This window comes from Octopus bimaculoides, chromosome 2 (assembly GCF_046866305.1).
Source record: "Octopus bimaculoides isolate indiv1 chromosome 2, ASM4686630v1, whole genome shotgun sequence".
Lineage (NCBI taxonomy): Eukaryota > Metazoa > Mollusca > Cephalopoda > Octopoda > Octopodidae > Octopus > Octopus bimaculoides.
In genome coordinates this window covers 5,726,473-5,742,667 of record NC_142929.1, presented here as the reverse complement: position 1 = coordinate 5,742,667, position 16,195 = coordinate 5,726,473, and positions in this window count along the sequence as shown.

Sequence of the window (16,195 nt, the reverse complement as noted above, 5' to 3'; positions counted from 1 at the left end):
AATGGAGTTTTTGTATCTTTGTTAGAAACCAGCTTCTTCACCAGAGGGAGAATTGAAATAATTAAAATCAGAAGAGAACATACATACATACATACATACATGCATATGTATACATACATGCATATGTATACATACATGCATGCAAACATACATACATACATACATACATACATACATACATACATACATACATACATACATACATACATACATTCGATTCAAAATATACGGATCACTAGCTCTTTTCCTCTTATTCCTGGAATAGCATTTGTAATTATGGACACTTTACGGAATCATGCTATCCTCACTAAACACCCAAAATATCACTAGAATTAGTACCCTGTTGGTGGCCTCGAATTCTATTCTGCGAAAACTCAACGAAGTATCTTTTCGATCAATAGAAACATTGCCAAGTCACGTGACTGCTAAAACATTTCAGACCACGAATCATCAAAGTAATCGATACTCGAAGGATCAACCCGCAAGAAATAACAGTCAAATTTTTCAAATAACCCTACCATCTTAAAAAAATAAAACATTGTTATTGTTCCAGATACAATCTGGGTGAAAAGTACCATGGTCATAGGTGAAACATTATTGATCATAGGTTTTTTGATTAATGAGACCTGTCTTTTAGTTAAAACGTTTTAAAAATCATTTTAGCTCAAGAGACTGACCAACTCTGTCTATATTCATTATTATAAATGAATCTAAATGTCTCCTTCTCGAACCATGCCAGACTCATGAGGGACAGATTCCCGGTTTGCGTGGCGTAATAAATTACCCCACCGGGATGGGACGACGGTCCGTCGCAGGGTTACTCATTTCTGCCATCTGAGTGGACTGGAGCAAACGTGAAATGAAGTGTTTTGCTCAAGAACACAACGCGTCGCCCAATCCAGAAATCGAAACCACAATCTTACAATCGTGAGTGCAACACCCTAACCACTAAGCTACCTGCCTCCACGATATTATTTATATCACCCTCAAATGATATCTTCTGTACCGGATCCTATTCTCATGAAACTTTTCCATCTTGTATGCTCAATCGCACTGAGCACTAAAAAGTATCCAACACAATCCAGAACTCTCCTACAACTCTGTCGTAAGAACCTCCAATCTTGACAAACACAAAAATCGCTTACGTACCAAAAATGCAGTAGAACCAATAACGTCGTTCACCACAAACACCCTGTTGGAATATTTATCATTTACAAGTGTAAAGAAACAACTTTGGCTTTCTGGCAGTATTCACCTTTCTCGCATTTGCTGTGTCTATCAACAGAACCTATAGGTAATCAGTAACAGTCTAAATAATGGGAAAATATTAAGCTCCCTACAACACTCTCCCATATTATAAAAGTATTATACTTAGTAGTGAACAGTGTCATACTCATCTGGATAGAGGCATGATGTGTCTGTCTGAAGATGTAAGTATTCGGAACATAACAATTTGATCAAGCGAAAAATTACATTCAATTTTCTGGACGATTAAGGATAGCCGGCATTACAAATTAGAAACAAAATGTTTCTCTCATCTAGTTTTCACTGGACTGTTTTTGAAATACATAACAGTGTGAGTCATAGCAGAGATGAGAAACTTCTCTGCCCCTAACAACTACTTATTTATTATCCTATCTTATAGTATCTAAAATTCTCTATCGTTTTGTGTCTTTCTTTCCAATGAACACTTAGATTTTCATAGATCGAAATCAACTAGAAACCTACTTCGATGAAAGTAATGTTGTTATCAAAAAGTTTACAATTTCTTCCACTGTCTTTCACGGTAATGATAAGGGTTTGCTGACATCCGTCACAGAAAGTGTCGACTAAGCTCGTTCTTACTCATATTCGCATTCTATTAAACCTGGAGTACCCCAAGCTTTGATTACTATCATTGCATTCATCCTACGCTATATCAAGAATCTGTCTCTAGTCAAACAGTCTTACCAGTTGTCCAAGACCTTTCAGTACTCAATATCTGCTGGGAAGCATAGAACACACACAAGCTAGAGACCTCACTGCAGATATACACTGGTTATATGAGTCTAAATATTGAAAATATATTTCCAATGAGAATATAATCTAAACACCAAAAAGAACATTAAAACTCAGTCACTAGACTTTCAACACCTCACCGACGCTAATTTTGATCCCCTCACAATTAAAACCATCACAAACTATTTAAATACAAAGGCGTCGAGCTGGCAGAACCGTTAGCGCGTCGGGCGAAATGCTTAGCGGTATATCGTCTGCCGCTAGGTTTTGAGTTAGAATTCCGCCAAGGTCGACTTTGCCTTTCATCCTTTCAGGGTCGATAAATTAAGTACCAATTACGAACTGGGATCGATATAATCGACTTAATCTGTTTGGCAGTCCTTGTTTGTCCCCTCTGTGTGTAGCCCTTTGTGGACAGTAAAGAAATAAGAAACGTTAGTACGCCGGGCGAAATGCTTAGCGGTATTTCGTCTGTCTTTACATTCTGAGTTCAAATTCCGCTGAGATCGACTTTGCGTTTCATCCTTTCGAGGTCGATAAATTAAGTACCAGTTGCGTACTGGGGTCGATCTAATTGACTTCCCCACTCCACAAAAATTTCGCTGATACCATTTCTTGCCTCGGAAGAGGAAAAGCATCTGAACCAGTGTTTCTCAGCCATTTTTTGTCATACACCCATCTTCAATTTTGAAAACAAAAACGTGCTTCATTATGAACAAACCAAGTATGTGTCATAGATGCTTATTTATAATCAAAAGATGCTTTAACTAATACTCAACTGCACGTTTCATTCACTTGCTGCTTACGTATGTCTCATTCTGAAGGAATCCACGCCATGAGAATATTGCTACGCCCCAGCTTGAGAGACACCGAGAAGTATTAAAATGAGAGGTATTAGAACTTTCAAACTTCGTACTGAGACACTCTGCCTACTTTCTTCAATATTAATGGGAATAACATCACCGACCCTCACAGACACAAAGAGATGCAACAATGCCATGACAAGATCCTTCTTTGCATTATTCCCAATATCTAAGGTGGCGAGCTGGCAGAGACGTTAGCACGCCGGGCGAAATGCTTAGCGGTATTTCATCTGTCTTTACGTTCTGAGTTCAAATTCCGCCGAGGTCGACTTTGCCTTTCATCCTTTCAGGGTCGATAAATTAAGTACCAGTTGCGTACTGGAGTCGTTCTAATCGACTGGTCCCCCTCCCCCAAAATTTCAAGCCTTGTGCCTAGAGTAGAAAAGAAAAGATTATTCCCTATATCTGTGAAATGGAATAAAATACTCCTCACCACAGCAGTTAATAATAAAATAAATATTCTGCTAAATTTCATAGAAAGCGAAATTTCACAATTTTCACAGCGTCTTCCAAAACGTTTGCTGATGTATTATCACTTGCGATATGATTTCTACGAATTCAACAATGTCATGCACTTCAGACTTTCTATAATGATTCTGCTTTCTTACTGTCAAGCAATTCTTGACACATTTCATATTTCTTATCAAGATTTCGCATCAATGATGTCAAGAGTAAATATTTCTGTATCCTGGTCAAGAATAACTTTTGCTATAAATGCCACTTGTTGTCAATGCAATCGTCGTAATTATATGGCACCACCAAGAAAGGACTCAACCATCTCGCTATCACAGATAGTTATTCAAAAGTCGCCTATTGATGAGAGAGCATTTAATAGTACCAATTGACTAATAACCTACCTCCGGTATGTATTATTTATTTGACGAATTAGCTTTTGACAGAGTTTACTGCTACTCCGTCAGGTTAAATTTCAAAGAACTGGGAGTGCACCGCCGGCTCTTATCAATAACCTTTACAACTGCTGTGCTGAAATATGTGAAAAGCAATCATATATTCGACTGTAGATGACACAACATGAAACAAAAACAACGTATCATCTTGCAATATCGAAATACACACAGACACGGGCGCCTCACTAGTAATCCGTCATGGAAATTAATACAATATTTCACTCCAGAACCACCAGGCAGACGTTATACACGTAATACTTGTCAAGAAACTCAAGCCGTCCGTGGGTAAACTTTACGCGACTGTCTACAGAAAGATGCATAGCAATGGAAAGAGAACATTAAAAGACTTCTACCATTCTGGTGAATTATAATGTAAGACTTCAAAACCAAATTGGACACATTCTCCAAAATGAGGTTGGTGGAGGATAGGTCATATAATAGAATTGCATCAATACAATCAACAGATAATTAGAATAAATAGCTCATATGAATCAGGAAAAGTCTGGGTAAAAACGAGCCAACAGCTCTCAACCATAGATTATGACTTCCTACAGACATTGAACAAACTAACTGTATAGGACTCTAATAAATTCAGCGAGTAAATTTTAGTTACGGAAGACAATAATTAACCAGCTGAACCGACATCAATACTTGATTTACCAAACCAATACAATCAGCCCATAACGAAAGCTTTAACATCGCTGTTTCAACTGTATGAATTTTAAACCACTTCAGTAAGTGCAAGCTGATATTCAAAAGTCTCCGAAACTGGCCTCAATGCAAAATAGAAAAACTAAATTTTATATTGGGTCACAACAAATTAGGTTGATTATAACCAACTTGACGGTTATATAGCACGACGCACCGTCCATCAAAGCATTCTCATTATATCATGAAATAGATATTATTATATAAGTTTTGCTGCAAGAATCTCAAATCCTGGAAGAGAGAGAATATTAGAGTAATCAGCAACAACCAATCTTTTAATCATGCGCGCGCGCGCGTGTGATTGTCCTCTCACCACCGCTAGACAACCGGTGTTGGTGTGTTTACACCCACGTTAACTTAGCTGTTCAGCAAAAGAGACTGATAGACTAAGTACTAGGCTTTAAAAAGAGGTGAATCCTGGGATCGATTCATTCGACAAAAAATTTTTCAACGCCGTGCCCCAGCATGGCCGCAGGCTAATGACTGAAAGAGCTAAAAGATAAACGATACATAAATATTTACACATACATACATACATACATACATACATACATACATACATACATACATACATACATACATACATGTACCATCATAGAGGTCAGTTGCCCTGCAGATATAAATATCTCTTTGAAAATCAAAGAAAAAGAAGATATCTATAAACAACTGCTTTGAAACCTCCAGATTTTATATCCAGACTATGAATTCATATTCATACCAATAATAATTGGAGGACTAAGTTTTGTTAGTAAATGCTTAAAGGAAAATCTGGATAAACTGGGATTTCCAGAAAGACAAATCGACCTGCTAATTCGTACATTACAAGTGCAATCTGTGAGTGGAACAGTAAAAATATGCAAGACTTTTCTCAATTTCCAAATGTGAATTTATCTCTGTTAGCTACATCTTAACAACGGAGCCTTGTATCTTTGTTGGAAACCGGCTCCCTCCTCAGTGGAAGATATAGAATAATAAAAAGATAGAAGACACACATACATACATACATACATACATACATACATACATACATACATACATAAAAAGGGATACTGGTGGAATGCACTAGTAAAGACATCAATAAAATGTAAGCACAACCTGCCTGATATAATGATTTGGGATAGAGAAGAGAAACTTTGCACAGTTGTGGAAATTAACTGCCCAGCGGATGTTAACATAAAGCTGAAGAACAGGGAAAAAGAGAACACCTATGCTGAACTGTTGAGAAATCTGCAGTTACTCTATTCAGATTGCAAGTTCAGGTTTATACCTGTAATTATTGGGGCCCTGGGATATGTAACACACTGCCTAAATACCAATCTTGAGAAATTTGGATGTCTCAAAACCAGAAAGGATAAAGCTAATTCGAAGACCACATCCGATCCATCACTGGAACTGTAAAAATCTGTAAAACTTTCCAAAAGTTTATCATTTAAATATATATGAGCATATTTAGATATGTAACTATATGCATGGGAATACATACATAAAACATACAAATCTGCACATTCCTACATACATACATACATACATACATACATACATACATACACACATACATACATACATACATACATACATACATACATACATACAAAGATACCCTGTTGTTGATGTTGAAATTCCAACGAAGGAACCTTGGATCTAGGTTAGAAACCGCTTCTTTCGCTAATGGCAAGAAATCTTGAAATAAACTGAATAAAGACATACATACATGCATGCATTTTTCTTACAACTCTACAACTCATAAAATAGAAGCCCTCAACGTGTAGGGATTTCGTGAAGGTCAAAATCACGCTTATCGTTTACACACTTAATCTGATTTGAAAATATAGGTTAGTAGAATTTCAACGTAGATTTACTTTGTGATTTCATTTGTGTATTGAGATGATGGTTCACTAAGCGTTTCATATATCGGGTTGCCACTCTCAACTTTGCCCTTTTTCATTCTTTTCTCTTCTCTTTCTCTAAATTTTCTTTCTTTTACTTCTTGTTTTTCTTTTCAGCCTACATTTTTTTCTTTTTCCACCCGTTCCCCCTATCCCAGATTAATATTGTTTAACTAAATTCTTCTGTATACAATCTATTCAATCTAAATCTGTGAAGTGATAAGTTGAGTCTACTGTTGACTGACAATGTACGTTAGCAATTGTATTGAAAGCTATTGTACGTCAATATCTTTTATAAACGCAATTCTAATATCCACTGTGTTGTGTTGCTCATGTTGAAAATATATATTTCCACTCTCCATGAAGCGAAAAATTTACTAATAATTAACATTCATGAATTATTTATCAAATATTTTGTGTATGATGGAGATGGGGGGGGGGGGAGGGCACTCAACTCCTAATGAAGTCGTGGAGAAACTGTTACATGGCTCGACTTGGATGTATTAAATGTGGAGGAGCTCATCATTTTTCAGGTCTGAACACAGCAGATTTCTTCCAGAAGGTGACAAAACAAGACCGACACAAATCGATCCCCGTATTTACTGCTACTAAGGCGTCGAGCTGGCAGAATCGTTAGCACGCCGGACGAAATGCTTAACGGTATTTCGTCTGTCTTTACGTTCTGAGTTCAAATTCCGTCGAGATCGACTTTGCCTTTCATCCTTTCGGTGTCGATAACTTAAGTACCAGTTGCATAATGGGGTCGATCTAATCGACTGTCCCCCTCACCCAAAATTTCGGGCCTTGTAGAAAAGAATATTTACAGCTACTAAGGCGGCGGCTGGCAGAAACGTTAGCACGCTGTCAACCCAATACATTCAGTTCCATTTTTGGGGGGATTTTGTTTCTTTTTTTCCCACCGTTTTTGCTTTTTATTTCTTTTATTTTTGATTTCCCTACACACAAGTAGCTTGCTTACCAATCACATGATTCCAAGTTCAGTCCCACTGCATGGTACCTTGCACAAGTGTCTTCTACTATAGCCTCGGGCCGACCAAAGCCTTGTGAGTGGATTTGGTAGACGGAAACTGAAAGAAGCCCGTCGTATGTATATATGTATGTATGTATGTATGTATGTATGTATGTATGTATGTATGAATGCATGCATGCATGCATGCATGCATGTATGTATGTGTGTGTGTGTGTGTGTGTGTGTGTGTGTGTGTGTGTTTGTCCCCCAACATCGCTTGACAACCGATGCTGGTGTGCTTACGTCCCCGTAACTTAGCGGTTCGGCAAAAAAGGCCTATAGAATAAGTACTAGGCTTACATAGAATAAGTCCACGGGTCGATTTGCTCGACTAAAGGCGGTGCTCCAGCATGGCCGCAGTCAAATGACTGAAACAAATAAAGGAATATATGTGTGGGTGTGTGTGTGTGTGTGTGTGTGTATGACGGGCTTCTTCCAGTTTCCATCTGTCACATCCACTCACAAAGCTTTGGTCGGCCCGAGGCTATAGTAGAAGACACTTACCCAAAGTACCACGCAGTGGGACTGAACCCGGAACCATGTGGTTGGGAAGTAATATTCTTACCACACAGCTTCCCCTGCGCCTATATATAAATATTCATACGTGTTTTTGCGTATTTTAATCCAGTTATGTTTATAAATTCCCCAACAGCATTAGAGTATATTTGTTTTGAAGATGGGGAAATCCAAATAGCAGTTGATGAGGGAACTCCCTGGTTACATGGAATGTTCCACTGTCCTATTTCGTTCAAGTTTTTAAGATGATATCTCGGTTCTTACGTATTTTTTAGTTTTTTTTAATTACTCATTGATAAAATATTAATTATAGTTTAGTCAAGAAAGTTAATCCTCAGATATTGCAGACGTTACTCTCTGTGTGTGTGTGTGTGTGTGTGTGTGTGTGTGTGTGTGTGTGTGTGTGTGTGTGTGTGTGTGTGTTTATCGCAAATGTGTGACGAACAATCATGCGAAGCTCATCGAGTAACAGCTTGTGAAAATTCTTTTCGACCTTAACAAATGGTATGTATGTATGTATACACTATGTATGTGTGTGTGTATGTATGTATATATGTATGTATGTATGTATGTATGTATGTGTGTGTATGTATGCATGTATGTATGTGTTTGTGTGTGTGTGTGTGTGTGTGTGTGTATGCATGCATGCATGTATGTATGCATGTATGTATGTGTGTATGTATGTGTGTGTGTATGTATGTATGTATGTATGTATGTACGTAGCTAAATAAGATTCCGATGAAAAGCTTGTAGAATTCTATGCGAAGCTCAATGTACCAGAGGTGTACAAATATATACATATATGTATATATATGAGTGTATGCATGCATGTATGCAAATAAATTGAGTAAATAAAACTGTGGAAACCTGTTAGATAGTTTATACCAGTAATTAAATGGTACACGCAAGTCAGATTGTTATAGTAATTCTTTCTAAGAATTATGTTAAGTGTCCACACGTCTGAGGAACACTCAACCACTTACACGCTAATTCATTGAACAGAGAGTTCAGTTGATGGAACACTTCGTCGTCGAAAGACAGGGAAATCCATAATGAGCGTGAATGGAGGAGCGCGGCTTAGTGGTTTGGGTGTTGGACTTAGGATCCTAAGAATATGGTTTCGATTCCTGGATCGGGCGACGTGTTGTGTCCTTGAGCAAAACACTTCGTTTCACATTGTTCCACTCCACTCAGCTGATAAGAATGAGTAGTCTTGCAAATGGACCGGCGTCCCTGGGAAACCGACCCTATAGATCTCTATGACTCGGGAATGGGCTACAATCCTTTTGTAATGAGTGCGTGCGTGTGTGTGTGTGTGTGTGTGAGTGTGTGTGTAACCTGTATGCGTTCTTTTTTGTCAATTTGCAGCTGTCTATAGTTTTGAATGAGATTCATTATCAAGTGCCTCGTTTCCTGTAATGTCGACAGCAGGATATTTCCGTATTGACTCAGCGGATTGCGACTCAGTTCTCGTATTTTGCAGAGGAAGACTACAAAACCAGAACTAAACAACAACAAAAATAAGAAATGTTTATCGAATTATGCTTTTGATATAGAAAAAAAAAATTATGCAGTATAATTTCCCAGTAATAATGAAAGAGATTGGCTGTTTGCTTTTAATTGAAAAAAGAAATGAAATAAAAGTTTAAAAATACATCAAGAATTACATCTCCCAGTCTAAACTCCTGTCTTTCAAAGATAAAAAGTATAGCATTTCCAAGGGTTTTCAATTACAAAGTGACTTTTTGCTAGGTTCATAAGAAATAAAAAACGTTTCTTTGATCCTTTTTCATTTTTAATTCATTGAAGTATCCGATTCATTTTACTTTTTTTATATTTCCCTGCTCCAGTTCCTGTCTCTTTAAGGTAAGATTGACACAGTTGAGAGTTACTTCAATAAGATACCCCTCTTTCTACACGTGCGCACACACACACACACACACACACACACACACACACACACACACACACATACACACACATACACACACAAACAAACAAACATTAAAACTGTTCTTTTCTTTCCCAGTATAAATTCGTGTCGCATCGTTTGATCAGCGATTCTTCGTAAAACACGACGAACTGTCAACTGAAAAAAAGGTAACGGAAATAAAGATTCTTCAAACTTAGTCCAAGAAATAGTTGGTTAGAGAAACTTAATAGTTATTTCTTGATTCGATATTTGAATAATCAAAGGCGGAGAGCTGGCAGAAACGTTAGCACGCCGGGCGAAATGCTTAGCGGTATTTCGTCTGCCGTTACGTTCTCTTTGCCTTCCATCCTTTCGGGGTCGATGAATTAAGTACCAGTTACGCACTGGGATCGATGTAAGTGACTTAATCCCTTTGCCTGTCCTTGTTTGTCCCCTCTATGTTTAGCCCCTTGTGGGCAATAAAGAAATAAGAAACGTTAGCACGCTGGGTGAAATGCTTAGCGGTGTTTCGTCTGTCTTTATGTTCTGAGTTCAAATTCTACCAAGGTCAACTTTGCCTTTCATCTTTTTGGGGGACGATAAATTAAGTGCCAGTTGCACACTGGGTCGATCTAATTGGCTGGCCCTCTCTCTCAAAATTTCGGGCCTTGTACCTAGAGTAGAAAAGAATATTTGAATAAAAAAGAACGATCATCAAAGATAATACAGTTCTATATTTAAGAGATGAGGAATTATGTACATTATTTACATTTGACAGATATTTGTCCTCATTTTGTTTGTTGCTAACACAATGTTTCGGCTGATATACCCTCCAGCCTTCATCAGGTGTCTTGGGGAAATTTCGAACCTGGGTTCTCATTCCTAAGGTATTCTTCGATGTTGTTGTTGTTGTTATTATTATTATTATTATTATTATTATTATTATTATTATTATTATTCAGGTCACTGCTTGGAATCGAACTCGGAATCTTGTGGTTAGTAGCCCGCGCTCTTAACCATTACGCCATATGCCCACGGGCATATAATAATAATAATAATAATAATAATAATAATAATAATAATAATAATAATAATAATAATAAAAAACTACGCTACGAGCAATGTTTACATGCTGAGAACTCGGTGACGGTGTTGTCTCAAAAAACTGACCCTAAACAGACAAATCCGTCCCCTAATGTCAACGCCAAAGCTCGTCATGCCTCAATGATAACAAAGCAGATCACAAACCAGATTGGTCGTCGACCGAATCACAAAGGGCCACTTACTCGAAATAGATCTGCTAGCCTTAAGAAGCTACGTCACGAGAGCTCGGAGACGGTGTTGTCTCAAAAAATTTACCCTAAACAGACAGATCCGTCCCCTAGCGTCAACGTCGAAGCTTGTTATGCCTCACTGTTAATAAAACAAAATACAAACCGAAATGGTCATAGACCGGATTATAAAGAACCACTTACTCGGATAATGAACCAGATCCGAGTCGAGAAATCTGCTACTGGTTCAAATCTTCCCGACACACAGGAGCTGGAAGTACCCCACAACAGGAATATTCCAACAGATGGCCATCCATGCTCGTCATCAAATAACCAAAAGAAAAAGAATGAAAAATGGTCTAGGGAAGATAATAAAGAAGTTCTTACAGCCTTTTACCATGCCATATATTTCCCTACAGATAAATCTAACAAATCCAAATATATGGTACCCTAGGCATAACACCTACATGAACTTCTAACTTGTTGTCTCTTGAGGTCTCTGGGTGAGACTTGGATCCAACTTGTACAAATGCAAAACAAAAGTCAAACATAAAATAATAATAATAACAACAACATCGGAAATATACCTTAGGAATGAGAACCCAGCTTCGAAATTGTATTAACAACAAACAAGATGAGGATAAATATCCATCAAATGTAAATAATGTAAATAACCACAATGGATATATTTTTTTAAAGTTCACAATAAACAGTTATTTGATAAAATAAGTATTTCTCTAGACTATGGACAAAGTATCTTTTGTCATGGGTTTGTCCATGCATGACAGTATCTTCTGTCATGGGTTTGTCCATGCATGACAGTATCTTCTACCATGGGTTTGTCCATGCATGACAGTATCTTCTGCCATGGGTTTGTCCATGCATGACAGTATCTTCTGTCATGGGATTGTCCATGCATGACTCTAAAGATATGGTGTTATGGTGGCATCATGCTCTATGACTAAACCAAAACATTCTCAAAGCATTTTAACAACTAACGGGAATTTTTCATGGTTTACAATTCTCCGAAACTTCTCAACAAATGGCAGAAATAAAGTAGAAAAATCTCACCACTGTTTACTTCCATTCTACGGTGCACATCAATCAAGCTAAATATTATATACCTATTTTCATCTGATTTAATCAGATTATTAAGATCATAGATGTGATATCTCGCTACTTCACTGCGCTTAACATTTCTATTTTGGTCTAATGACCTTCTTAAAATGCAATAAATTAAGATGCTAACGATATGGGAGATTCGGGCAGAGAAACTAGTTATTCAGACTTTGTTTATAATTTGGTACAAATTTGTTTATAATTTGGTACAAATACATAAAGCCCAGTATATCCATCATGACTACCCGTCTGATAAGGGTACAACAGGCACATGCATCGCAACCATGTGTGCGCAACATGGTGATTTCATATCAAGATAAACAGCACATGACCTTGCAGGTGGCGCCCTGTTAGAATTTTCTTCAAGTTAAGTAGCCCATCCCGCTCAAAAGGTCCCTGAATATAGTTTGTTTAAGGATGTTGAACGAAACACACATGTTTTCCAGAGGTGAATTATTCAAACCCCAAAGAATTCCTCTCGACACATGGCTATGATACTCCATCACTACTTCTACCCGTGATCAGAGATGCACATTTCGTCAGCCATCAAAGGATATGCTGAACTGGTTAAGGTCAAACAAGTGACAAGCAAATCTGTAGCACTGGGCAGAAAATCTGCTGAAGTCCCCTTTTATATCAAGACAAGACATACATGATGACACTTCTAATCAGTTGAGTGAGATCAGAAGCCATGATAGCCAGTGCCTGGTACTGCATATTATTATTATTTTGATTTGTCTCAGGTTCGGTCTTATTTTTGGTAGGGATTATGTGGTTATGTGCCTGTAACCCTAAGTATCCACAAATTTTCAGTAGTCTTTCAAGCACTTAGGACCCTCCTTATAATCCCTGCTGTCCCTCAGAGACAAACTTTCTATAGGAGCTCCACCGGGTATTTTATGTCAATCTCCTTCAGCTATTTGTCTATTATCTTGCCTTACTGCTCCCAACGCACCAATTATTATAGGTACCACCTTTACTGTTCGCATTCTCCAAATTCTTCCTATTTCAAATTTTAAGGGATTGTATTATTATTATTATTATTATTATTATTATTATTATTATTATTATTATTATTATATGAAAACTCACAGCTTATTTTGCTGAATATGATGGTAAGTGTCAGCTGTCCACAGCTAAGGTAACTAAGGTAACACTTGTTTACTGGTCATGCTTCAAGAACCCTGCGAAGAATTCTTCCAGTTCCAAGCAATGCTGGTTTTTGTAGGTGTTCTACCTTCGCACTTGCACCAATCTTTTTCAGCCATGTTGGTAGCTGAATTCTTTTCAGCCACGTTGGTAGTTGATTCTTCTTCTTATTATTATTATTATTATTATTATCATCATCATCATCATCATCATCATCATCATCATCATCATCATCATCATCATCATCATCATCATTATTATTATTATTATTATTATTATTATTATTATTATTATTATTATTATTATTATTATTATTCAGTAATTTTATTTTTATAACGTGCTTTCACTTCACTACCAAGCGCAGCTCTGTGCGCCTTGGGTATGTGCTGTGGTTTGCTATGATGCTCTTATGGTTACTGTATTGAAAGTGTTTTGCGTAGGATGTGTGCAGTGCCCAGTAGTGCAATTTTCTGTATGTTATATATATTTGTAAGTCCTGGTGTTTTTGTTATGCATTTGTCTGAATATTTTTTTTTATTATACCTAAGGCACCTACTATGATAGGAATTGTTTCTGTTTTTAGATTCTACATTCGAGTTACCTCTATTTCCAGGTCTTTGCATTTTGAAAGTTTCTCTATTTCTTTTAGAGAAATGTTGTCATCTGCTGGTATTGATACATCAATTAGAAAGATGTAATATTATTATTATTATTGTTGTTGTTGTTGTTGTTGTTGTTGTTGTTGTTGTTGTTGTTGTTGTTATTAAAACACTTTAGTGAACAAAATGCTTTACGTCACATCTCAAGTGACTGCTGACCTGAAAGCAATCGTAGTCAATAAGTGTTTCGTTAAGTAATTTGGCTTTTCCCCTTTGAAGTGCTAAGAACAATATATTACGTAGATATTTTTGCTTGCGAGAGGTGTGTGCGTTTGTGTTTGTGTGTGCCTGTGTTCGTGAGAAATACACAGATAGAAAGTGAAAAGGAAAGAAAGAAATTGAAAAAAAATAATGAATGAAATGTGAGTGAGTATTTGTGTTAAAGTGATATTATCTCGATTCCTAAAAAAAGATTGAGTCTGTACTTGTTCACGTCTGTCTGTTTGTCTAATTGTGCATTCAAGTACAAGATTCCATATTAGTCTTAAGATGTTTTTCTTGTCTTTGCTTTTTTTTTTTTTTTTGCTTTTAATATTTTTTTCGAGTGGGAGTTCATAATTTCTTCACAAGCTACGTTGGCTTATAAAACTGGTATTTGGGGCCTAGACTTATTTACGTTTAGCGGAGGAAGACGTCTGAATTTTCTCTTGGATTAACGGCCAATATTTTCTCTAAGACCATTCCCAAGAGATATTTCCGGCAACTATAATAGAACAAAATGATTTGACCAAAGAAAAGAAGTAGAAAAGAAAAGAAGTAGAAAAGAAAAGAAGTAGAAAAGAAAAGAAGTTTTATGCTAACAAGTAAACTTATACCATTTTAATTCGGATATTTTGCAGTTCTGAGATAGGGTTGATGTTGTTGTTGTTGTTGTTGTTGGTGGTGGTGGTGGTGGTGGTGGTGGTGGTGGTGGAACTGTTGCTAAATGAAGGCACTGCGTGGCACCTTAGGCATGTGACTTCTATTATAGCCTCGGGCCAACAAAAGCCTTGTGCGCGGATTTGGAAGACGGAAACTGAAAGAAACCCGTCGTACATATATGCGTGTGTATGTGTGTGTATGTATGTGTGTGTGTGGATGTGTGTCTGTGTTTGTCCCCTACTACCGTTTGACAACCGGTGTTGGTCTGTTTACAGACCGACAGGCTTAAAAAATAAAAACAAGAATTAATACTGGAGCCGATTCATTTGACTAAAAATTCTTCAAGGCGCTGCCCCAGCATGGCCACAGTCAAATGACTGAAACAAGTAAAAAGTAAAAGAATATTTACATGTGTGTGTTTGTGCGTGCGCGCGTGTGTATGTGTGTGTGTTTGTGTGTATATGTGTTTGTGTGTGTGTTTCTGTGTGTGTATGTGTGTGCGTGTGTGTGTATGAGTGTATGTGCTTGTGTGTGTGTTCGTGTGTGTGTGTTTGTGCATGTGTATGTCTGTGTATGTGTGCGCGCGCGCGCGTGTGTGTGCGTATGCGTGTGTGCATGCATGTGTGTGTGTGTACCAGTGGATATGTAGGTGGTAACTTACGCTTGTTAAACTAAACGGAAAATTTGAGCAAATTTCCTCTTCTGTGCATTTTTTTTTTCTCTTTTTTCTTTTTTTTTCTGCCATTCCCCCATCCCAGCCGTTCTGCTCAGATGCCTGAGGAGAGATTTGAGTAATGTCCATTGCTCTCAGACTGAAAAACCTACTCGAAATTTTTATTGCATTTAAACATTTTGAACGTAAGTGAAAATTAAGTATCACCCATTCAGTGTTCAAATCTCTGCGAAAATTTAAACGTTTTATTCTTTTCTGAGAACGATATAAAGACGATATTAATACAAACAAATTATTAAATTGTCATCTGACCTTTCTCCGCCTTGAGCTATTTGAATACAACACAATGAATGTCTGGTACTTTGCACTGACCTAGGACGGTATCGCAAAACAGTCGCCGGAAGGTACGGATAATTAAATATACAGATGAAAACCTGTTGAGAACAAATTAAATATAATTATGCGTTTAGAATCAACAAAGTAATGCACGCGCTCGCTTTGTTCGGTAAATGTTGATGGTTAATGGTGATTCATGAGGATTAATGATGACTCATGGTGATTGAATTAAGGATAGAGTAAAAGTACGTAATAATTATAATAAATGCGATAGATTGAAAAAAAATTTATTGGATAGAATTTATT